The following is a 27,692-nucleotide window of genomic DNA, read 5'->3' on the forward strand; positions in this document are numbered from 1 at the left end:
CCTGGGCGTGATATGCCATAGTTATAGCGTTAATGAGCCAGTAGGCGATCCTCTGCTTGGAGACAGCGCTTCCTTTCCGCTGTCCACCAAAGCAGACAAAGAGCTGCTCAGAGACTCTAAAGCGCTGCGTTCGATCCAAATAGATGCGTAAAGTGCGCACCGGACACAGCAATGTCAGGCTGGGTCTGCCTCCTCCTGGGGCAGTGCTTGCAGGTTCACCACCTAGTCCCTAAAAGGGGTCATGGGAACCTTGGGCATATAGCCCGGTCGGGGTCTCAGGATCACATGAGAGTAGCCCGGACCGAACTCCTGGCACGTTTCACTGATAGAGAACACTTGCAGGTCTCCTACCCTTTTGATGGAAGTGAGCGCAGTCAGGAGGGCAGTCTTCAAAGAGTTCCTTAAGCTCAGCTGACTGTAAGGGCTCAAAGGGGGCTCTCTGTAGACCCTGAAGAACTACAGAGAGGTCCCATGAGGGAACAAGGTGCGGTCTGAAGGGATGCAACCTCCTGGTGCCTCTCAGGAACATGATGATCAGGTCATGCTTCCCTAAGGACTTACCGTCCACTGTGTCATGATGTGCCGCTATAGCGGCTACATACACCTTCAAGGTGGAAGGGGACAGCCGACCTTCCAACCTCTCCTGCAGGAAGGAAAGCACCGATCTGACTGTACATCTCTGGAGGTCTTCGCGTCGGGTAGAACACCACTTAGCGAACAGATGCCACTTAAAGGCATACATGCACCTCATAGAGGGGGCCCTAGCTTGAGTGATCATGTCTACCACCGCGGTTGGTAGACCGCTTAAGTCTACCGCATCCCGTCCAGGGGCCAGATATGGAGATTCCAGAGGTCTGGTCGCGGGTGCCAGATGGTGCCCCGTCCCCGAGAAAGAAGGTCCTTCCTCAGGGGAATTTGCCGGGGGGGCTGTCTCGAGGAGGGTGAGGTCCGAGAAACATGTCTGGGTGGGCCAGTAGGGTGCTACCAGGATGACCTGCTCCTCATCCTCCCTGACCTTGCACAGGGTCTGTGCAAGTAGGCTCATTGGGGGAAACGCATATTTGTGAAGTCCAGGGGGACAGCTGTGTGCCAGCGTGTCTATACCAAGAGGTGCCTCGGTCAGGGCGTACCAGAGTGGGCAGTGGGAGGATTCTTGGGAGGTCTACAGGTATACCTGTGCCAGTTCGAATCGACTCCAGATCTGCTGGACCACCTGAGGGTGGAGTCTCCACTCTTCGCTGAGGGTAACCTACTGTGACAGCGCGTCCGCTGCAGTGTTGAGGTCGCCTGAGATGTGAATGGCTCGCAGTGACTTGAGGTGCTGCTGACTCCAGAGGAGGAGACGGTGAGCGAGTTGTGACATACAACGGGAGCATAGACCGCCTTGACGGTTGACATATGCTACTGTTGCCGTGTTGTCTGTCCGAACTAACATGTGCTTGCCCTGGATCAATGGTCGGAACCTCCGCAGGGCGAGCAGAATTGCCAGCAACTCGTGGCAGTTGATGTGCCAATGCAGCCGCGGGCCCGTCCATAAGCCGGCGGCTGCTTGCCCATTGCAAACAGTGCCCCAGCCCATTTTGGAGGCATCTGTCGTAACCATGACGCGCCTGGAGACCCGTTCTAGTGTAACGCCTGCCCATAGAAACATGAGGTCGGTTCAAGGGCTGAAGAGGCGGTGTCAGATCGGCGTGATGGCCACCCGATGTGTCCCGTGGCACCATGCCCATCTCGGGACTCAAGTCTGAAGCCAGTGCTGAAGCAGTCACATATGCATCAACCCGAGTGGAGTGGCCACCGCTGAGGATGCCATATGCACCAGTAGCCTCTGAAAGAGTTTCAGTGGAACCGCTATTTTCTGTTTGAACACCTTCAAACAGGTCAGCACCGACTGTGCACGCTCGATCGTGAGGCGTGCCGTCAGTGAGACTGAGTCCAACTCCAAACTGAGAAAAGAGATGCTCTAAACCAGGAGGAGCTTGCTCTTTTCCCAGTTGACCCGAAGCCCTAGTCGGCTGAGGTGCGAGAGCACCAGGTCCCTGTGTGCACACAACATATACTGAGAGTGATAGGATTAGCCAATCATCAAGATAGTTGAGAATGTGAATGCCCACTTCCCTTATTGGGGCAAGAGCTGCCTCTGCGACCTTCGTGAAGAGGCGAGGGGACAAGGACAGACCGAAAGGGAGGACCTTGTACTGGTACGCCTGACCCTCGAATGCAAACCGCAGGAAGGGTCTGTGTCAAGGTAGAATCGAGACATGGAAGTACGCATCCTTCAGGTCTACCGGCGTGAACCAATCTTGATGCCGGACGCTCGCCAGAATGCGTTTTTGCGTCAGCATCTTGAATGGGAGTCTGTGTAAAGCCCAGTTCAGTACTCACAGGTCCAAGATTGGCCACAACCCACCGCCTTTTTTCGGTACAATGTAGGGGCTGTAAAACCCCTTCTTCATCTTGGCCAGAGGGACAGGCTCTATCGTATCCTTCTGTTGGAGGGTAGCAATTTCTGCGCGCAAGGTAGCAGCGTTCTCGCCCTTCACCGAGGTGAAGTGTATGCCGCTGAACCTGGGCGGATGCCTGGTGAACTGAATCACGTAGCCGAGTCGGATGGTCCGGATCAGCCATCGCGACGGATTGGAAAGCGCAAGCCATGCATCCAAGCTCCGGGTGAGGGGGACCAAGGGGACAATCTCGTCGGACGTACCGGCAGGTGGGGCCCCGCGGCGGGGCGAAGCCCGAGGTGCCACACCATGTTGTGGCCGTGCTGAGTTCAGGGACATTGAAGCACTTACCTGGCTCCTTGTGACCACCCCCGGAACAGCCTGGGACGGAGGAGGAAGAGGCCTGTCCTCGTGACCCATGGAGACTGTCACGTTGGGGGCAGATTTTTACCACAGCTGGGCCGAAGGGGTGGGCTGCGGCAGAGCCGGTGCAGTCATCGCAGGGGGACACCCTTGGCGACGAGCAGGCAGGGTGTGGGATCTTGAGCCATGCTGGGGCAGGATGTGCTGGATAGCCTCCATCTGCTGCTTCACCGTTGAGAACTACTGGGCAAAGTCCTCGACAGTGTCGCTGAATAGGCCAACCTGGGAAATGGGGGCAGCAAGGAACCGTGCCTTGTCGGCCTCACCCATCTCGACCAGGTTGAGCCAAAGGTGGCGCTCCTGGACCACTAAGGTGGACATCGCCAACCCGAGAGACCGTGCCGTGACCTTCGTCGCTGGAGAGCGAGGTCGGTCGCCGAGTGCAGCTCCTGCATCAAATCTGGGGTGGAACTGCCCTCGTGCAGTTCCTTTAGCGCCTTGGCTTGGTGGACTTGCAGGAGAGCCATGGCGTACAGGGCGGAGGCAGCTTGTCCAGTGGCACTGTAGGCTTTGGCCGTCAGGGACGACGTAAACCTACAGGCCTTGGACGGGAGCTTTGGACATCCACGCCAGGTGGCGGCGCTCTGCGGGCATAGGTGAATTGCCGAATAGCCCCTGGCCGCCCCACCATTGATGGTAGTGAGGGCGGGGGAGCTGAAAGATCGGGACCGGCCAGTAAAAGGTGCCTCCCACGATCTTGTCAGCTCCTCATGCACTTCCAGGAAGAAAGGGACTGGAGCGGGGCGTGGCTGCTTTGAGCGGCGCCAAGAGCCCAGGAACCAGTCATCGAGCCGCAAGGGTTTAGAAGATGATTGGTTCCTGGGCTCACAGCGCCGCTCAAAACAGCCACGCTTTAAAAAGCGTCTTTAAAAAGATGCGTCTTTAAAAAGACATTCCGTGTGTGCCGCTCTTTTAGAGAAAAATATACTTTCTTTTTTCTGCCGAAGTGCCCAGGGGCGTTCTTTGCAGTGCACCAGTGCAGAGGAGGGAGAAGCCATTGAAATGCGCCGTCAGATCCAGCAGAGGTGAATGAACAGTCAGCTCAGTAAATATCGACCATTCGGCTCTGAAGAGAAAATCTGAATGAGTGGTTGCATTCCAGCTCCTTTTATACCCGTATGTCCGGGGGAGTGGTATGCAAATACCACTCGCCAATTTTCATTGGCCTTTTATCAAAGACCAGAGGTGTCTCGGGCTCCCAAGAGTGACCCCTAGTGTCACTACATCGACACAACGTCGAGTGAGTGACAGATAGGGAAACACCGTTCCCCATCTAGACTCCCTAAGGTTATCCTTGTAGTCTTTTCAACATCTGTCAGCAGGATCCAAGTTTCGTCTCTCTGACTTTTATTATTTACAACTCAGTATTCTGTGTCTAAATGGAAGGATATTAGCAATGCCATTAATGTAGCAATTAAGTAGTTATGGCTACGACCACTGTTATTGTGAATAACAGGATGCAAAATTATAACGTGCTTTAGCAGCCTAGTGTACACTTGTAAATGTGTCTCTGTGAGAGACATGTAGTCTCAGCCTCAGGTGGCACACCCACGGACCACCCACTGTCCATTCACTAACAGTCTGATGTATATTGCACACAAAACTGGCTGGCATAAAACTTCTTTATCAGTCCAACTGGAAACAAACTAATGTTTATATAAAGTACACTGTAAAAAATATTACAGTAGATCTACTCAATTAAATTATGGCAACAGATTACAAGCAATATTTCTAATTAAATACAACTATGTTTAAAATTGATTAAGTATCAATAAATCAAGGTCCTTAAAAGTAATTTATTCAAAATGAGTAGATGCAAACAGAAAAAAAGAAAAGAAATAGAAGCTAAACAAAAAAACTTTTATGAGAAGTACTTAATAAAATTAATTTAATAAATAAACTATATATTAATTAAAAATTAATCATATAAGGAGAGGATTAATTTCAAATTAAATTAATTGTATTAAATCAAATCATGTCTCAATAACAGGCACAGACTTCAAAGATTTAAAGCATTCTTTATTATTGGCAACAAAAGCACATTACTGTCTGTTAACATTGCTACAGTAACAGTAAACCATTTATAAACGCATTGTTAGAATAAACATTGTTAGGAAACATGTATTTCCTTTTACACTGTAAAAATGTTTAGTCAGGTAACCTCAAAAATGTATGAAAAATCAACTGGTCTCATTCAAGTCAAAAATATGGCAGATGATATTTACTCACTTGAAAGCTTCTAAAAGGACCAAAATGTATCATACAAAATAGTCAGTCACTTGTGCAAAATATTCCAAGTCTTCTGGAGACATATGTTAGTTTTTGGAGAGAGAAAAAAAAAAAGAAAGAAAAAATAAACAATTAAATATTTTTTTCTGTGAAAATATCAGCATTGTTTGTTCATGCTATGAGAGAAGCTTGTTTACATTGACTTGCATTCACATGAAAATTTGCATTGTTTAGTTTTATAAAAAATGCAAGTTCTCACATGAACATGAAAGTCAATGTGAACCAGCTTCTCTCATAGTGCTCCTGAATGCACAACAGACATCAAGATTTTCACTGGAAAATGACTTAAATTTAGGTTATTTCTCACCAAAACAATATCATATGCCTTCAGAAGACTTTTTTTTTTATACACTTTTGAGTCCTTTTTCAAGCTTTAAATTGAGTTGCTATCAACTGCCATTGCGTTGAAAAGACTGGCTGAGAGGTATTAAAAAGTCATAAGGGTTTGTAATGATGTAAGGGTGAGTAAATTATGACAGAATTTTTATTTTTGGGTGATCTATATTGTCTGTTTTGCCTATGTGTCAAGCTAGATTGTAGTATGTCAGTCTCAACAGAACAAACACATTGTTTTGTTGTTGTTGTTGTTGTTGTTGTTGTTTGTTTGTTTTTATCCCCTTTTTCTCCCAATTTGGAATGCCCAATTCCTACTACTTAGTAGGTCCTTGTGGTGGCGCGGTTACTCACCTCAATCCGGGTGGCAGAGGACAAGTCTCAGTTGCCTCTGCTTCTGAGACCATAACTCCCACATCTTATCACGTGGCTCGTTGTGCATGACACCGCGGAGACTCCGCATGTGGAGGCTCATGCTACCCCCCGCGATCCACACACAACTACCACGTGCCCCATTGAAAGCCAGAACCACTAATCGCGACCACGAGGAGGTTACCCCATGTGACTCTACCCTCCCTAACAACCGGGCCAATTTGGTTGCATAGGAGACCTGGCTGGAGTCACTTAGTACGCCCTGGATTCAAACTCGTGACTCCAGTGGTGGTAGTCAGCGTCAATACTTATAATAATAATATAAACATATATAAAGTAATAATAATAATAATTATTATTATTATAGCATGTCAGAGAATACTTTTCCAACGATTTCTAATAATGAATCAATTAACCTCAAAACCATTCTGATGGAATAAATCTCACAAATGTTGATGGTCAGATGAAATGTCAAGATGAAGAGGAGCACAGCCATTCAATAAATGTGTTGAGATGAGATTTAGGAGCATCTATGAAAAAAAGTTAAGGTAGGGGGTTCATCTTACTGTATATCTCAGCTATCTGAATGCTGATTGATCACTTTACATGTCAGTCAGACAGCTCCTCCTGTCAAAGTGTTCAGTTCTAGGCCAGTTTAAGCAGCAGTAAGCACCAGACATTTTGCCGCAGTCATAGGTCTGGCTACGCAAGATGAAGATCTCCTGAGCAGCAGACAAGTAAGGTTCAAAACTGGGGTTTCGGAGCTTTTAATGGATATATCTCTCTTATTATTGAACGTATCTCCACTGTGTGTGATGCTCTCATGGTGTCAACTTGTTGCCAGCATGTCACAATGATCTCTGATAGTCAACAGAACTATTCATAACTGTTTTCAATTCAAATAAATGTTAGCATTTCACAATTAATGCAAATTGACTGTAATTTTACAGTTTGGGGCAAAAACATATAACTGCAGCATATCACTTGAAAAATATAGCAGTGGGCACTTAAAAATAAATATCTGTGATCAGACTTGTGTCAGATTATCTCAGTTTAAAAAAATCTGTGATCTGTCATGGCCTAAAAGTTCCTGATCGGTGCACCACTAGATTTGATGTAAAGCCCAACAAATACGTAGACTGAACACACCACTTCATATAGTCATTTTTCCTTGTAAGGCCTGAAGTACACCATTGCATGGAGCTCTCAGTCATGTGGACGCAATATGTTTGTGTGATGCTATAGGTAAGACTGGTGTAAAGTGAAATGATAGCCGACAGCAGCCACAGCTGTGCCAGCGCTCATCATCTCTACGCTCTCATTAAGCAAGGTCAGCCCGGCTCCTCCAACATATGAGCACATGGCTCTAATCAGTAGTCTCCCCATGCTGCCCCCTTCACCTCTGTCTTGCTTTGCCCCTCAGCTAAAAATAATCAGGTCTGTCTGATCTAACAGCTACGCTAATGTGTCCTGGATGCGGGGTTTCAGCTTGCTGTAATTGCTATTGACTGGTAATCACATGAATCCTGGCTCAGATCTCTCTTAATGCTTAACACTTTGGTGATAACTGCCATCAACACATCCCTCTCCAGAATTTGGTACCTCGTAGGCAGGACATCATGAGGAGTGCATTTATGGCAAAGTGGAAACATATTCCAGAGTGAAAATGTTAAAACCTGTCATGTTTATGCAAGTTCACACTAAAGCAATTAGCCACAAGAGGCCATGTGTTACTCTGATTTTACCACAGCGGAAATGTTCCTCATTACACCATGGTAAAATTACTATAAAACACGGTAAGGGTGGCAAATTTGCTTTTATAAAAAGATAGCAAATGCAGTATGATAAAACACACCAGTATTAAAAAAAACAGTCAATCATTTTGTGATTAATAATAATCAGAATAAACTATTCTTCCACCAAGTAAAATAGTTCTTTATTAAAACTGTGGGCTGTTTATGTGATATAGTGTAGATATAGAGACAATAGTTAAACAGAAAATTAAGATGCTTATTCAAAATAACCACTTCAGAAAAGGGTGCAACATTTCCTGTTAATTTCAATCACATTTGACATTTCACAACATCTTAAGTATTCTATATACAAATATGTCCCACCATGATATCGCAGCTTTTTCTTGATTGTTGCGGCCCAAAATTACTAAATTTGCTGCGTCTTTTCTCAAAAATGATGTTGCCATTTACAGTTTTTGTTTGTGTGTGTGTGTGTTGTTTTGCACTGAAAACTCACAGTACTTATAATCACAACAATCACTAATAAATTATCACAGTACATTAGTGTAATTTGTGTCAATGATGTATAAGTGCAATTACCTGTAAACATTTTAGTGCAATGTAAGGTGGGTTTTTCAACTACAATGGTTCAAGCTGTAGGAATGCTGATGTGACTAAAGAAATTTGAACAGCAAGATTAAATAAAACTGTGCATTTCTTGTCTATTACCACCTTCTGCTACTACTCGCAATCTCCTGATCGCAATAATTTAATTTAACCACAGTTATTTGAGATAACCGTGATTAATCAGCACTTTAAGTTCTAATAACATTTTACTATCTAAATAAGGGAACTTTAATTGAATGTTGAAATGCCATGAACGCCATGTTTTTGTCTTTTATTTTATGGTGCAACAGTGCATTTTGTGTGCACTCCAAATTAACTCAGACTGTCACTGACCTGCTCCGTGGAACACACTCAGAGCAGAAAAGAAAATAGCATGAAGCTGTGAAGGATGTGTAGGGCTTTACTGGCTGTTTAGATCAGTGTTACTATCAGAAATAATTAATAATTATTTCTTTAGTTATTAATCAATATTTAAATTAATTAATTGAATCTAACTCATTAAAACCTCATATGGGGCTCCAGTAAATGTAGTGCGGGTTTGGTTATTAGCAATAATTAATAATTATCAAAGGTAATTATTAATAATTAAAATCAATAGAACATTGATGAGAATCAGTGTTAGCTTTTTTTAATCCTTTAAATCAATAATTATCAAAGATAATTGTTAATTGTTAACATCGATGAAACATTAATTAAAATTAACACTAGCTTATTGATCATTAAAATTCAACAATCATCAAAGATAATTATCAATTATCAAAAATCAACAGAATATTAATAAGGATCAACATTGACGGGACACCACCCTGGAATCAGGGACTAATAACCAGATAGTATAACAGTCTCAATATTAGATTGTTTTCTTAGGAAAATCGACATCCGAAGAATATCGATTTTTGGGAAAAAAAACAATGAATGAAGGCTTGAATCCGAGCACTGATATCCCATCAGCATGACACAGGCATATGCAAAACAAACCAAAACACTTCTCTTTGTAATATAAACAAAGTTTACTTATGCAGTAATATCAATTAATAATTAATACAATGCAGTCAATAAACTTCCGACTTACAGCTACAAACTAAACAGTGATATGATTAGATATGGAAATCAAAATAATCCTATAACACATGAGGGTGTGTGTGTGTGAGAGAGCGAGTGTGTGTGTGTAAGGAGGGATGCGCACAAAATGGCGGACGTGACTCTCGTGGAGAGCATGTCATGCGAGACTTCTGGCCAGGGAATATGGCCGCGAATGTGGGCGGAGAGAAACCAGTCAATGGCGTCTACCAGTTACCGCGTGTATCCGCTTGTACGATAGCTTAGGGACAAAGCTGAGCTTTAACACGAAGCTATCTACGAGCAAAAAATGTGTGCCAGAATGTTTGTGAGGGGTCGCGTGTGTATGTGTGTGTGGTTAGTACGAGAGAGAGAGAGAGAGAGAGAGAGAGAGAGAATTAAGTGATGACCCCAAAGCCGATTTCGCGATCGTGGGAGAGAAAGCAGCTGTTAGTTTATTACTCAGAGACGCAGTGGACGGCTTGTAAACAGTCCCACGTTCTTTGATTCTTTAATGGATAAACTCATTTTGCCGGTATCACCCGCGATGGCAGAAATGCACAACAGTCCAATCTGGTTGGACTACAATACAGCAAATCATATTCGTGATAATTAATACCCTGAGTATTAATAATGAGCGGACATGGCGGTCCATAAACTGTACAAGCAAAAACCTTGAAACACAAGAATAACACACTATAATATTCTATCTCTGCTCAGACGTAAACCTCTTACTTGAATTGCATGAGGATGCAGAATGTGTGTTCATCCGTCCTTTAACTCAGACTCGGTTCCACGAGGCTCGGGTGATGACGGGAGGCCGTTTCCTCGCTCTGTCGGTGGGCGTACGGCTGCTGATTCTCAGTGGACTGGTGGAGAACTCAGAAATGTCGACTTGATTGAAGATGGAAGAGAAATCTTTAATCTCTTCACTTCTGCAGGCAAACGGATGAAGATGCGGATTGCTCAGCAGTCTCCTTCGGATCCGTTAGAGTGTTCGGTTGAATACAGAGTAATCTCAACTCATCCAGCGAGATGGAGATTGTATGGCCACAGTTTCAAGTCAGATGTTACTTCCTTGTGCCATGAGGTTGCACCTGAGGGCAGCGATGAGCTGCGTCTATACACTGCGATCAAAGTTGCTGGAAGCAAATCCCGGAAGCATTTCAGAGGTATTTCTACTCCTGATGATGTCATAGTTGAGGGACGTTCTGTTGTGTTCCTCATCCAATAGGAGTTGAGAGTTTGATCCTTTAGTGAGCAAGGCTTCATGGGATTTGTAGTCTGTTTTGGACTCCCTTTGTTTGATTTTGGCGCAATTTTTATCAGTAAGATTTACGACTTGGTATGTGGGGGCTGAGTTAGGTTTTACAACTGTGTTAGGCCTGTCTTTGTCTTCTATCTGAATACATGAGGCCCAACAGATGCACAACGTCTTTGATCCCACGAAAGTTAAACAAAGATTTTGATAATGAATGCAAAGCACTCCGGTTTCACTTTAATTCAACATTTGTGTAATGGCATATGTTCATAAGTTGTAGTGCTTATGATATGCAGAGAATAGCCACTTTCTCTGTTATTGTGGAGATGATAGAATAGCTGCTTTGCAGTGGGATATGTCTCGGCTTTGTTAGGCTTTCGAGAATTTGTTTTGATGCTATCAAGCATGGAGAAAAGCGACTGGATTACCTCAGACTGAGTTTATGCTGAAAAATTTTGGAAAATATACAAAAATTCAAGCTACCGCAAATAGTGCGGGGAGTGGTTGAATTTGCATTCATTCTTGTGATCGCAAGATTGCGAAGTCCTGGAGGACATGAATCTCCATTGTGATTGGATCTGTCAATGCGTGCCCACTTTTTGAGCATTCTAACAAATCTATACCTCCACTTTAAGAAAAACGATATGTTTTATGAAGGGGCATTGGCCAATGCAACAAGGGGGCTTTTTACCCCAAATATTATACAGTCATTCAAAAACTTTTGATTTAATCACTGAAAATTACAAGTAGGTATTTTGTCTTAAAATAAATGTGATATTATCAGGAATTTTCATTTGCTACATTTGCAAAATTTTCAAAGTTCTTCAATGTTCAAATGACCTCAAAATCAACCTTTAGACATTGCAAGTGATGACCTCATGGATCAGGAAATTTTTTGCAGTGCATAGGGACAAACAGGTGCAGTGGTAATTTTTGTTGCTCTTTAGTGTATTGGGAGAAAATAAAATAAAAAGTGCCTTTTACTCTGTGTGGCGTTACTATCCCTGATGCACTGTAAATCAAGTAAATGTAGTCAGATGCATATTTTTCATCCAGCTAATATGTATATTTGACACTCAGTCTCCTCATTTAAACCAGATAGCAGTAATAGAGATTTCAAAACATACATCATGAACATGGCACTTGTGGGTGTATCGCAATGGAAATCAGTTGTTCTTCACCTAGACTGTTCACACCAATATTCATATTCAAGCTTTACTTCTCTGACAGTTCTTCACTTTGCTCACTCATGCCCTATGAAAACAATGTGCAACCTCTCAAAATAAGAATGTCACAGAGATGCAGCTTCAAACAAGCTAGCATTAAAAAGCAGTTCTCCAGAGAAACACCTCCAGCTACTGATGTTTTTGTTTTACTGCGCTTCAAATGGAAAGACGCAGAGAAGATGCAAACCACGGCACACTGCGGGCCTTTGAATAAGACAGTGTGTGGTAAGAGTGATGATATGTTGTGACTTCAAACTGACTTTCAAACCAGTTTCAACCATTTTGAAGTATTTTTTCTGTGTTGAAGAGCACCTGAGGATTGTTTGTCAAAGAAACAAATTGTATGTTTCTGTAATCATGGGAAGTGATGGCCAGGTGATGAGTGCGCATGTGTAGCACATGTGCATGTGTGTTTGTGTGTGTGGTAAACAAAAGACGGATGCTCTCTTTTCATTCAGAAAAAAATGGAAATAGTCACCATCCCCTACAGGTAATCAAACACAGCCTGAAAGGGAGTCATAGGTTTCTGAACATTTGCAGAATCAATCAGCAGTTGTTTACTCACAGAATTCACCCTGAATTATGTGTGTACACAGCACAGCGTAAATAATACACCATCTTCATTACTGGGAGATTAATGTTGCTCAAAATGAACGGTAATGCTTTAGTTGTTTTCTTTGCTCCATGTGGCAATCTCAGGGAGCCTGTGATTGGGATGCCTACAAATTGGAGAGAGCAGTTCGGACACACCACTGAGTGGATAGCAAGCTTGTGAGTCAACGCCCGACTGTTTTGTACTCAAGCACTTGTTAGTCCCATCTCCAGCTCTCCCAGCCTTAAAGAGGAAGATCAGTGTAGGATTATCCATGAATGAAGCCATCAAATGAACACAACACCACATTCCACAGATTAGCCATTAGAGAGTCATAAAAATGAATCTATGGCGCCTAAATTGCTGAAGGAGACCGTCTCTCCCATGCCTGCTTAATCTCAAACTAAGATTTGTAATGACAGAGCTGACCAATAAAGATGACTCTTCTTTGTTCCACAAACTTAAACCCTCTGTAAGACCAAATGGCCAAGTAACACCTTGTGACCTTAATGCATAAATCTGCGGCCATATCAGGAAATGGAGACTTTTGAAGACCCAAGGCACGAAATCAACATAGACCTAAAACAGTGACATTTGTTTCTCCCCGGGACACCTCCTCTCCCCATCTGCACATTCCAAATGCATTCTCTCTTAGCTGAGCAGAGACCACATTGATCCTCCTGAATTATAATGAACAAAACAATGGCAATTCTATGACTCTTTATTCTGGACGATAATTAGTCATGAGATCCTCATTTGGCAAACAGCAGCTAAAAGGGAATGAATGAACATTTCACACAAAGTCCCACTACTTGTGATTTAACCCTATAAAATATACAAGATGCATTTGGACCCAAAATATATACACAATACCTAGCTTTGCTAGATAATTCTGAAAATGACTCTATGACCTGTGATCATTTTTATAACTGACAAATTAATGATTATAGCCGATGTACCTTTTAAAATATGTGTAGTGATTTGTAATCACTTCTAACCAACAAATCAATAAGTATAATCGTTAATCTTGTATTACTCATCTCATTCTACTAAGAATGATAACTATTCAAGGCTTAACCTGATAATATACCCTGACAATCAGGTTTCCCATAACGTGTAATTTTTTATCCATGTTGTAAAACCAATGAATTAACCAGTATGTAATCAGGGATTTTCATGTTTTGTTACTTACATGTATAATATTCATGAAAGAATGTCATATTTAGTATGTAAATGCTTGCTTGTATATGTAGAGAATGTTGATGACAACGAATGTCATGTCTCATTTTCAAGATATAAAAGTTCATGATTAAACATGCAATATTTTGAATGGGAATTAGTAAGAATCATCCACACAAAGGATCGTAAATCAACTTTGATAAGGACAGACCAGTCGACCATGTGACTCTGAAAAGCCACTTCTGATTGGCTCAGGACACCTTTGGGGTGCGGCCAATTTCAGTTCAAAACGTTCCTACCAAGGAAAAACTCTCTTAGAACTTGTCTCTTGGAACTGGCTCGGTGGTTCTCTTCTCTTGATCGTCTCTCTTGCTTTTCACTCCTCCATGCCATGTAGAGTCCAAGGAACCTCGGGTCCCTAAGTCCCGAGGAAGCCTCTCACTCTCTGCTCTATGGTTCACACACCTAACGGGAGTCAAGAGTCTTCCTTGCGGAAGGCCTCGCTTCAAAGCCACCTCATCATTCATCCAGACAATAACTATCAATGATCATTACAGAGTCCAAGACATCGACAGAATGAACTTTCTTCAAACGCCAAGCAACACAAGGAAACGCAACGCAAGGAAACGCAACGACACACCAGTACATCTCCTGACTTTTGCTCAAAGTACTGGTGTATTAGTTAAATACTTTGGGTAATCTGGTTGCAAATCGATTTAGACTCAAAGGATAAATGGTTCTTAAGGCTTTGTCTACAGACTCCATAAAATTAATTTTCTCTGTATTGATCATTTATTTTACATTCTGTCACTACTCACCAACCTGTTTCATGTTGTATGTGTTAGATTAGTTTTATGTTTAGAATAGCAATAAATTTGTCTGTATTCAAAGATGATTTGACTGTGGTATATTTTGATAAATAATCTCATCTCTGTTTTTAAAAGATTCAAAGCTATACCTAAATATGTGTGATATTATTTTTGTTGGGCCTCATGTATTCAGATAGAAGACAAAGGCAGGCCTTACACAGTCATAAAACCTAACTCAAGCCCCCACATTTCCATAATGTCATAAATTATACTGATAAAAATCGCACCAAAATCAAACAAAGGGAGTCCAAAAACAGACTACAAATCCTATGAAGCCTTGCTCACTAAAGGATCGAACTCTCAACTCCTATTGGATGAGGAACACAACAGAACGTCCCTCAACCATGACATCATCAGGAGTAGAAATACCTCTGAAATGGTTCCGGGATTTGCTTCCAGCAACTTTGTTTGCAGTGTGTAGACGTAGCTCATCGCTGCCCTCAGGTGCAACCTCATGGCACAAGGAAGTAACGTCCGACTTGAAACTGTGGCCATACAATCTCCATCTCGCTGGACGAGTTGAGATTACTCTGTGTTCAACCGAACACTCTAACGGATCCGAAGGAGACTGCCGAGCAATTCGCATCTTCATCCGTTTGCCTACAGAAGTGAAGAGATTAAAGATTTCTCTTCCATCTTCAATCAAGTCGACATTTCTGAGTTCTCCGCCAGACTGCCGAGAATCAACAGCTGTACCGCCCGCCGACAGAGCGAGGAAACGGCCTCCCGTCATCACCCGAGCCTCAAGGAACCGGGTTGGAATTAAAGGACGGAGGAACACACATTCTACCTGTGTCCTCATGCGATTCAAGTAAGAGGTTTACATCTGGGCAGAGATAGAATATTAAAGTGTGTTATCTTGTGTTTCAAGGTTTTTTTTGCTTGTACAGTTTACGGACCGCCATGTCCGCTCATTATTAATACTCAGGGTATTAATTATCACGAATTTGTTTTGCTGTATTGTGATCCAACCAAATTGGACTGTTGTGCATTTTCGCCATCGCGGGCGAAACCGGCAAACTGATTTTATCCATTAAAGAGTCAAAGAACGCGGGACTGTTTATGAGCCATCCACCGCATCTCTGAGCGATAAACTAACAGCTGCTTTCTCTCCCACGATCGCGGCTTTAGGGCCGTCACTTTATTCTCTCTCTCTCTCGTACTAACCACACACACACCCTCATGTGTTATAGGATTATTTTGATTTCCATATCTACTCATATCACTGTTTAGTTTGTAGTTGTAAGTCGGAAGTTTATTGACTGCAGTGTATTAATTATTAATTGATATTACTGCATAAATAAACTTTGTTTATATTACAAAGAGAAGTGTTTTGGTTTGTTTTGCATACACCTGTGTCATGCTGACGGGATGTCAGTGCTCAGATTCAAGCCTTCATTCATTGTTTTTTTTTTCCTGAAAATCATTATTCTTCGATTTTGCTAATAACCAAACCCACTCCTAAACGTAGCGCACTACATTTACTGGAGCCCCATATGAGGTTTTAATGAGTTAGATTCAATTAATTAATTGAAATATTAATTAATAACTAAAGAAATAATTATAAATTATTTCTGATAGTAACAATGATCTAAACAACCAGTAAAGCCCTACATTTTCAATAAGCCATGAGAATAATATAATTCCAATAAGTGAATTAATTATAATTCCCTTATTAAAGCTAATTCCTTCCAATAGAAATTGTTAGCAGATACAACGAGACGTTGTATTACGATTTTAATGGTGGAGAATTTTATTCAGACAAATAATCGAGTTATTTGTCATTTATCTTATTTATAATGGTTGTCAAACGCGACTAATTCCATTATAAATTTCCTTACATAATGATGTAGAATAATGACAGTATAAATTAATTCCTAGCTCACACATACTGTTTCCTACATCATCATACACGGCATGAGGACTGATAAGCTGGGCACATGGTTGGACAAGTCACAAAGCCAGCTGATGAAACACTTCTCTACGTATGCTGCACTAAAAAGATAGGGGTGAATCATTCACTCAATTCTTGCATTCATCCAATCAAAACACTCTTACATATGCACACATACAGTGGTGGCCAAATATATTGGCACCCTTGGTAAATATGAGCAAAGAAGGCTGTGAAAAAACTGCATTGTTTATACTTTTGATCTTTCATTCAAAAAATTCACAAAAATCTAACCTTTCATTGAAGTAAAACAATTGAAAGAGAGGAAATATCTCATTATTAAATTAATATTTTTCTCCAAAACACATTGGCCAAAATTACTGGCACCCCTACAAATTCTTATGAGTAAAATATATCTGAAGTATATTCCCATTCATATTTTAATTTTTTTAGCGCACCTGGGTAACTAGGAACATGAAATTGTTCAGCCATGACTTCCTGTTTCACAGGGGTATAAATATGAGGTAACACACAGGCCTTCCCTTAATCATCAATCACAGTGGGTAGACTGAAGAATATAGTTCTGATGTGCAGCAAAAGGTTGTTGAGCTTCACAAAATGGGAAGTGGCTATAAGAAAATAGCCAAAGCATTTAAAATGCCCATTTCCACCATCAGGGCAATAATTAACATGTTCCAGTCAATTGGAGATCTTAAGAATTGGCCTGGAAAAGGACGTGTGCCTATATTGTCTCCAAGCACAGTGAGGATAATGGTTCAAGTGGCCAAATAATCTCCAAGGATCACAGCTGGAGAACTGCAGAAATTAGTTGGGTCTTGGGGTCAGAAAGTCTAAAAAAAAATACAAATAAATCAGACATCACCTACATCACCACAAGCTGTTTGGGAGGGTTTCAAGAAAAAAAAGCCTCTGCTCTCATCCAACAACAAACAAGCATCTTCAGTTTGTCAGACACTACTGGAACTTCAAATGTGACTGGGTTCTATAGCCAGAGGTCCTGAAAATCTTTTTGGCAACAAACACCAGAGATGGGTTTGGCGCACACAGAGATGAAGAAGTACCCAATGCCCACGGTTAAATGTGGTGCTGGATCTTTACTGTTGTGGGGCTGTTTTTCTGCCAGAGGTCCTGAAAATCTTGTTTGGATACATGGAATCACGGACTCTATCAAATACCAACAGATAAAAAATAAAAACCTGGCCACCTCTGCAAGAAAGCATACAATGGGCCCTGGTTGGATCTTCCAGCAGGACAATGATCCAAAACAAACATCAGAATCAACACAAAAATGGTTGACCACAAAAATCAAGGTTCTGCCATGGCCATCCCAGTCCCCTGACCTGAACCCCATAGAAAATGTGTGGGGGGAACTGAAGAGGAGAGTCCACCAACATAGACCTCATAATTTGAAGGATCTGGAGAGATTCTGTATGGAGGAATAGTCTCCGATCCCTTGCCAGTTGTTCTCCAACCTCATTAGGCATTATGAAAAGGGTACCAATAATTATGTCCAATGTGTTTTGGAGAAAAATATTTATTTAATAATGAGATGTTTCCTCTGTTTCAATTGTTTTACTTCAATTAAAGTTAGATTTTTGTGACTTTTTTAAATGAAAGATCACAAGGATAAACAATGCAGATTTTTTTTTTCACAGCCTTCTTTGCTCATATTTACCAAGGGTGCCAATATTTTTGGCCATCACTGTACACCCCTGTGTTCCACAACAACTCATGGTGCTGCCAAACAGAGTATTGGTGGAAATGAAAGAAAGAGGGCAACAATATGCTTGTATGGGACAGATATACAGTATAGTACACCAGATTTATGAAACCTAAATTTATATTTATCCACGTCTCAGGATTCAGTTTGTGACTTTTTCATTATTCAGTTCAGCACTCTTGTACTCTTAGACAGGCAATCCACTTTGGTGGAATGTGCTATGCATATTCAAATGAGGTCTAGCACTTATGATCCATAATGCATGGCCAAGTTTCAGTCTCAATTACAGAGCACTCGAACATTCAATTTTTAGAAGTACTGGTGAAGATGAGAAATGAAAACATACAGTTGAGAAACAATGTATGGCCTAACCAGTGTAGATGGCAGTCAAACTCTTATAAGGAAACTTGTTTAAATGCTAGAATGGTTAAAGGAATATTCCGGATTCAGTACAAGTTAAGCTCAATTGACAGCATTTGTGGCATGGTATTGACTACCACAAAAATTTATTTTGAATTGCCCCTGTTGTTCTTTAAAAAAAGCAAAAATCTGGGTTACAGTGAGGCACTTACAATGGAAGTGAATGAGGGCCAATTTATGAACGTTAAAATACTCACTATTTCAAAAGTACGGCCACAAGACATAAAGGATATGTGTGTAAATATAACTTTAGAGTGGTAAAATCGCTTACTAAAATCCACAAAATCCACTAACCAGTGGAGTGGTGGTGGCATAGTGGGCTAAAGCACATAACTGGTAAAAAAAAAAAAAAAAAGGTTGATGGTTCAATCCCCACAGCCATCACCATTGTGTCCTTGAGCAAGGCACTTAACTCCAGGTTGCTCCAGGGGGACTGTCCCTGTAATAAGTGCACTGTAAGTCGCTTTGGATAAAAGCATCTGCCAAATGCATAAATGTAAATGTAACCTTTTCTGTGTAAAGTTATAGCCAATTTTACAACTTTGCTGCCATGATGATGCAATGTCAACAAACCCTAAAACAACTGTAAAAATTACAATTTAAACAACTTTACAGCTCAAATAATACATGAGTTTTAACGGAAGAATCAATGCAAGTGCTTTTATAGAATTATTAAGGGCACTTGTGAAAGATCTTGGAAAGATTGATCTTCTTTGCTATAAGCCTCCAGTCCTGATTAAAGACATTTGTGACACAAGGCATGCAGAGGACAAGGAAACAAGCCTGCGACCCCTTGAGATCAATCCTCATATTCCAATTTGACTTCTGACCTTATTAAATTACTCCTTAGCTATCTCTCCCTGAGACTCATTTTGACCTCATAATTAGCCATGTCACTAAGGCTGATGGATTGGACTTTGACCATGTCTTGGAATGGGGTGCTGTTGATGGAGCTCACCATTAGAGAATTGAAAGTAACAATATGTGAGAAAATGAGAGATGACTCAACCATTTGAAAGTGTCACATCAACATCATTACTCATACAGTCACAAAAATTTAATTTATCATTTTCATTCACATCCATAAAGAAATAGCCTTGCAGACAACTAAAGAAAAGAATGTTTGAACAATCCTTAGTTGGTTAGCTGGTCTTAGCTTGTTTAAACTGGTCGCCCAAGCTGGTGTTCAGTTGGTTCATCTGGGAGGCCAGGCTAAAACTGGTCAGATAAAATTGCCCAAACACTCTCTAAAACCTGCCAACTGACCAGCCTAACCAGGCTGGGCGACTGGCTAATACCAGCCCACCAGCTCACCAGCAACCAGTTCACGGCAAATGTGTTTTTGTGTTACTCCGTGCTGTTTTTTTAATTGTTTTCCTATGTAAACATACACTAGACTAACGTTTTTGATAGCTGCACTGTGTCTATCTGTTGTTTCAGCATATAGTGCACAACCGTTGTGTTTTTTTAAATGCGTCTTAACTTCAACTTTTAAATGTGTATCGAGACACCTGCATTCTTTTCTATTCATGGTGCTGTGTCTAGTTTTTTTTAGTGCAAGGACGTGTTTGATATGAACGGCCCCTTTGGCTGGTTAGAATGCTAGGGATAACATTATAAACTTCTTGGTGAATTCTAGTGTCTTTTCAGCATCTAATAAAGGTGCAACCTTTGTGAATACAGTGAGAAATTTCCATTTACTTTCATGTGAAAAAGATTAACCAAATGAATATGCAGAACTGAAGAAAGCTTATCTGTGTCTGAAAAAGCCCACTGCTTCATTAGCCACAACACAACAACAAGCCTCAGCTTGCCTAATTTTCCACAGACATTGCCCGCATACAGCTGCTAGAGGGTCTAGATCTTCAAACTTCCCCTCCTTTGAGATAACTACTGTAGACACCATCCTCAATCACTGCATGCAACATTTCATTTCTAACTGTGGAAGCAACACAGTGGCATACTTATTTATAAATGTAGGATACTATTCCCAAAAATCCTCTTGCCGTATTTTCTGTCACAGTTCACAGCAGACGCTGCTTGAGAGACTATTCTTAGTGGACACCTCATAAGCCATATTTGGCTTTTAATTGGTTCCTCTCTCTCACCACTGAGATGTGGTCACAGAGCAATTATAAGCCTGTGAGGGCTGCAGGTACAAGTGATCCCCAACTGTTCTGCAAATTTTATTCTATCTGCTCGCACTTTGAAACACAAGAGAATGTGCACTTTAAATACAACAGAAGCTTCCGCACACTCCATAGCTCCTCTCAGACTAAGCGTGGCACTAACAATGAACACACACCCAGTCATGAAACGTGCACATAGAGCATTTCTCTGCTGTATTCGTGTCTGTATGTCTGACCTCTGTGTAGCTATAATTTACCTCACATCTCGTTCTGTATTTGTGTTCAGTATTACCAGGGGAAGGTCTTTGTAGACTGATACAAAGTAATTGATACCCTTACAATGGTTCACACAATAGCTGGATTTGATTGACTCTCTCTCTCTTTCTCTCTTAGTTTCTCTCCTTTTCTTTCTCTTTCATTCTGCCTATGTCTCACATGATTGTGAGTATTAGAGATTCTTTTTTTTTCCTTAGCAGGCACTGCTGCAAGCTTTGGCCGTGACTCCATAAAGCTATCACCCAATGCAATCAATCCAAAGACAATTTGCTCAGGCTGACAAAAACTCAGGTAGAGAGCATGTTTCTCAGCAGCTGTTGAAATTATACAGAGCAGAGTTAGGATAGAAGATCAAAGCTATTTCATTGATTTGACAAGACAGAAGAAGAGAGGATTTCAGGGCCTGCAGTGAAGGTAGTGAGAATGAGTGACTGTCTGTCAGCTCTGAGTGTGCTCAAATAATAAGTATGCTTTACCTTCAAATAAAAAATAAAAATATACAAACACTGTGCCTGCTAATTTTGATTTTACCATGTTTGTTTTCAGTGCTTTCTTTACTGAATGCACTTGCTATGTATTTTGACAAGGATTGTTTTCAAAGGAATATATCAGGTTGTTTTTCACTAAAACCATTGAATGCCTTCAGAAGACTTGAAATATGGTGCACGAGTCACATGGACTGCGTTCATGATACTTTTGGGTCCTTTTAAAGCTTTAAAGTGAGTCCCTATCAACTGACATTGCATTAAAAAGACGGACCACGATATTCATTAAAATTTTTCCTTTTGTGTTCCGCATAAGACAGGAAGTAATATGGGTTTGGAATGACATGAGGGTCAGAGAATTATAATGGAATTTTCATTTTTGGTTGAACTATTGCTTTAATACTTTTTAACACTGCACATTTATCATTTGCCAGTGTTCTGTAGCAGTTAGGCAAAGATCATTGTGACCTCTACTGAAGCTAATCAGGGATCATCATCAGCCCATTTGTCAGGATAAGCACTTTGTCGAGGGTGATTTCCTGCTTTTTATTTATTTATTTATTGGATTGTGTTGCTTATCCATGGGGTATTCGAGGGCAAATACTTGTCTCACCAGTCTTAAACTCATTGCTCCCAGAATTGCTGATGGCTAGCAGCATCTTTTTTAGAGGGACACCTGGAGCAATGCTTAGAGTGGAGGAAGAAAGAGGAAAAGAAAGTGCTGGTACTATATGGCCAAAGGCAAATACGTAAATCATTAGCACATCCCACTTTTCCTTCTCTCCTATTCTCATTGACCCTCTTTCTCTGTTGTTCAGGATGGCTGGGAGGAGGCTCTTCAGAAGAGGCTGGAAATTTGACAACTGCTGGGTGGCTCAGACAAGACAGGATGCTCAATGTCCAGCATATGCTCAGAGATTTGGTTAATAAATAATTCAATTAACCAAGTCCCATCTGTTCCTGATGCAATAGCTGAGATGCTAGATATAGAGCCCAACCCTTAGCATACAGCTGTGCTTCTCTGTCCCAAACTACTCCATAATTCTAATTAAGGGGATAAAAGGGCCAATCTGATATATGACAACCGGAAATAAATTGATTAATGAATTATTCAATAATCACCTTTAGATGACCAAATTAGATTCCTCTATTAACACCCGTCTATGTGGCCGCCACTCCATTTTGTGTGTCTGGGGTTAATTTGCACATTAATGAATTAAAGCTAATGAACACAGCACAACAGGAGTCATTTCATATTGTCTTTCTGCAACATTTCACTCTGCCTTTTCTCTCCTTCATTGATAGAACAAGCTTTGAAATTGTTACAGGCAATAAGTGATTACTATTTGATAATTTCTAGTCCACAAAATAATTAGAATTTTACCTGGTGACAACCTGGTGACAAGCAACTAGGCTTGGCATTTATATTGTATTGTATTGTCTCATGTAGGTGACAGCAAAAATAAAATAACTCTTAAAATTGTTTTTAAAAAAACAACTCAACACAAAAGGAGAGACAATGTTTGCCTCAGTCACCATTTACTTTCACTGCATATATTTTAATACAGTCATACAGGTTTGGAAGAACATGAGAATGAATAAATAATTTTTGGGTTTTCATTTCATTGGCTGTTGGCCTTATTTGTCCCAGTGAATTTAAGTGTTATACTGACACCTATCTGCATGGATGTATGAAGTTTTTGGGGAACACTTTACAATGAGGGTCCATTCATTAACATTAGTTAATGCATTGGGTATCAAGAACAGACAATTAACAATATATTAGTAACACTTTACAATAAGGTTCAATTTGTTAACATTAGTCAGCTACATTAGTTAACATGAACTAACAATTAATAATACTTTTACAGCATTTAATAATCTTAGTAAATGCTAATTTCAATCAAACATTTTATTAGTTAACATTAGTTAATGCAGTATGAACTAACATGAAATAACAGTGAACAATTGTATTTTTATTAACTAACATTAACAAAGATTATTAAATCCTTTTAAAAAAACAAAAAAAAAACAACAACATATTGTTTATTGACTGTCCATGATACTTAATGCATTACCTAATGTTAATTAATGGAACCTTATTGTAAAGTGTTACCAAAATATTATTTACATCATTTATTAATATTTGTTAATGTTAGTAAATAAAAATACAATTCAATAGTTCATGATAGCTCATAGTGCATTAACTAATGTTAAAAGATTTTAAAAATGTATTAGCATATGTTGAAATTGACATAGATTAAGATTTATGAATGCTGCAAAAGTATTATGTTTATTGTTAGTTAATATAACTAATGTAATTATTCTGATTGGTCAATGGTGTCATCTAGTGGTCTGATATTTATCTGTAACAACCGCACATCCACGTAACAGACTGCTCATGCGGGTATTTGCGAGCCATCATTCCTGCTTCTCGGAACACTGTGCGATTTTTACAAGTAAGCTTATAAAATAATTAGCTTAGTAAATAATGTGCATTTATTTATTTGGCAAGTAGTGTTGTAATAAGATGCATAATGAGGAGTCACACAGTCATTAATTACTAAATAAACACCAACAGAGCTCTGACGCAAACCAGAGGTCGATTTCAGCTTTTCAGAGATTTATTTATTTTCACATAATTACATAATTTTAATGCAAATCAATGTTTCATGTCCATTTATTTTTTATTTGGTGAGTAGCCATACAATAAATGGGATAATGTACAGTCAGACGGTTGTTATTGCAAAATAAACCTATTCAGGCTGATACAAGAACCCTCCTCTTCGTGTCAGGGTCCTGATCACCCTGTCTGGGTTTATTTCGCGATAACAACCGGCTGACTTATTAGCCCTTACTTAAGAAATGGAACCTTACTGTAAAGTGCTACCAGTTTTTGTTAATTATGCACTGCTGCTTCACATCGGAGCTGTCTGTTTGTCTTATGTTTAATTCTCTTTTATTAATCTAGATTTTCTCTGTCCCATTCTACATACAACAATGAAACGGACATTCTTGGTTTTCATAAAATTGAAGTGCCGTGCACTGGTGGAGCATGGAGGCTGTCTGCTGCATTCCACTGGTCTGCTGTGTGGGTGCTGCAGATTGTGTGGAAGTGTTCTGAATGGAAGTGATTCATGGTGTGGTGATTGCGGCCATCATGTTTTTGTGCTTACCGATTTGAGGTCCTGCCATTTGTCCACTTGTCAAGTTCCAGGTCTTGACCGCATAACGGTTCCATATCACTTTGCCAAATTATTTCAGTTATTTCAAAGAGCCCTACAGGCTACCACAACAAAATAACCAAATAAAACAAAGACATTGGTTAAGTACATCAGATAAGAATGACAAACTATGTCTACAATATCCTAAACTTATTTCAATTTCTATTGAAAAGCATCCTTGGGCTCCCTCTCTTTCTCTCTCTCTCTCTTTTGGTCTCGTCTCACCCACACACACATACAAAACAACAGTTTCTATTAACCGAAATAACTTTTAATATGTGAAACTTTTTATGTTTCAATGTATTTTGCCCTAATCAGGCTCACATAGCTATAGTGGAAAGCACCGCGCTAACCCTCCCCCTCTTTTTCGCTTGCACACACACACACTACCTTGTTACTCCAATGCCAAAAAGCAGCGCATCCTCCATTGCTAGTTCTAATGTGACATTTTAGAACTAGCAATGAGATGTATCAAAGCTAGATACACTTGATCAATACAACAGTTTCTATATTATCTGAAATATCTGTGGGAAACACCCTCGCACTCCAACTCCCCCACTCTTAAGCACTCACACACACATGGACACACATACTCAAGAGCGAAAAACAGAGCCGTCATGTCAGTCACCGGCATCTCAGTAGGGTTGAATACAGTTGTTAAGGTTTACATCGGAAATATGGCGACACTCGCTGCTGCTGAGAAGTGCTTAACTTTTGGCGATTTTAAAGTGATGTTACTTCTGATGAGTGCTGCAACAATTAAAGGTAATCCCGCAGGTGATCTATCAGTTTCTGAGTTTCTCTCTTTCAATCCCTCAAAAACAAACTCACACACAAACTCTCACACACACGCACAAACGCACTAACTTGTTACTCCAGTAAGTGCTCGAGTAAAGCAGCGCATGCATGAATCCTCTGTTGCTTGTTCTAAAGTGACATCTTCGAACTAGCAAAAAAAGCTTGATCTGTATCAGAGCAAGACGCTGAATCTGTGGCGGAAGAAAGTAGTTCCACTCACAAAAGCGTTTTAGGGACGAAAACCAGAAAATGTCTTGAGATAAAACCGTGAATGATGTCTTAATGTGTGGTAACCATGGTATAAGCGGAATAATTGACTCCAGCCTGTTGAATTATTGAAAAATAATGCTCTGCTGCACGTCATGACTGCATTACCACCTCGGGTGTGCATTATTTTTCAATAATTCAATGGTCCGTCGTCAATTATTCCTTACTTCCTCACTTCAGAAGACTTGGAATGTACTGTATGTTTCCATGAGTGAGTGCAAATTTCTTTTTTTTTTCTTTTTTTTTTTTAGATGTTTTTGTTTATGCATAGTGCTATTTTTTCCATAAGAAAAATGGTTTCAAAGGTTAAACTTCAATGATACATTTCAAATAATTGATTACTAGTTTTGTTGTGTGTGTTAAAGAAAAATTACTCAAAATGCCCATTCCTATTTCTCTGAGTCTGAGTATAGTTAAGACAAACCAGTGTGTCACAGGACAGATCATAGTCTAACAGACCCCATTTTGGGTATAACTCAATTTAGACAACATGTGTAATTACTGTGTTTTGCCTTTCTATGGTAGCTTGGGTCTGTTACACTAACTATGTTTCCATCCAAGGATTTTTTGCGAAAAAAGTTTTAGCGCATCAAAATAAAGCTGATGGAAACGCATATTATCGCTAAAATTTCACAAGTGTCGACATAATATTTTTCCGTTTAACTCTAGTGCATAAACTCTATGTCGATACTTCAAATGTCGCGAAAAACTGGTTTAGAAACACTTTTTGTCGAGAAAATTGGCATTAATGCAAAAATATAATGTCACATGACAGAATTTGCCCCAATCGTTAACCTGTGTTAATCGTAATGTAAATCATATGTAAACCTTGATATTACACTGCATCAGTTCTTCTTTAATAGCTGTGCACACAGCATATACACATCAATGGATGGTCCTTATACTAAGACTGAAAGTTTCCCCCGCTACTTGGTGCAGGTTGCCAGCTTGAACAGGGCCATGACGATTCGCTTTCAGTTCGGAACCGGTGGTAACCTGCGATAGGCGCAACATCAGGACCAATATTACATTCCTATCAGAAGGGCAACTGTTCCCTTTTGATTGCAATTCCTCATCTTCTGATTTATTTGTGAAATTAAAATGACAGTAAGCTGTCTAATTTCAATGAATTGTCTCGATACTCTCCCCCATTTATCAAAAATTAGGGACATCTGTGAGGCGAATTAGTGATAAACACACATTTCTGTATGGAAACGGCCTAAGGGCAGATTTATTTTGTGATAAACCAAAAGTTGTTGCAGAATGGCAGCAAACGGTTGACCTGATTCATCCTTCACGGCAAGCATCTTGTAGAAAATTTGTATTTTAGTTTGATGTAAATTTTGAGAAGACCATAGATTCTTGCTGGCATCTTTATATAAATTGGGTGATTCTATGGACAGAAGTGTTCAGTGGTCATTGATTTGTAATCTTGGCTCTATATGACTGCTCCACGCTTGACTTGTGGCACTCGTATACATAAATGCTATTTTACATACTGTATGAGAAATTTAGTATATGTGGTAGAGTTGGGGTACTTGACTTTGGACTTGAGTCCGAGTCACAAGTCCAATTTTAATGGACTTGGACTTGTCACGGATTTGGATGCATTTTTACTCAGACTTGAGCCTTTTAGACTTGGGATTTTTTCAGAGTCTGGCTGAGTCCATGGCATTTACATTTATGCATTTGGCAGACGCTTTTATCCAAAACAACTTACAGTGTCCTTATTACAGGGACAATCCCCCTGGAGCAACCTGGAGTTAAGTGCCTTGCTCAAGGACACAATGGTGGTGGTTGTGGGTATTGAACCAACAACCTTTTGCTTACCAGTTCAGTGCTTTAGTCCATTACACCACCACCACTCCCCATTATTTGCATTTGTGATACAATGAAAAACAAACAAACAAAAAAATTACGTAACATAGGGTGACCATATGTCCTCTTTTCCCCAGACATGTCCTCTTTTTCAGACCTGAAAAAGGCATCCAGCCGGGATTTCAAAATTGTCTCAAAATGTCCGGGATTTGGCTTTGTCTTCAGAATGATGTGCT

The sequence above is a fragment of the Myxocyprinus asiaticus genome, chromosome 1, assembly GCF_019703515.2.
Source record: "Myxocyprinus asiaticus isolate MX2 ecotype Aquarium Trade chromosome 1, UBuf_Myxa_2, whole genome shotgun sequence".
In the NCBI taxonomy this organism is placed as follows: domain Eukaryota; kingdom Metazoa; phylum Chordata; class Actinopteri; order Cypriniformes; family Catostomidae; genus Myxocyprinus; species Myxocyprinus asiaticus.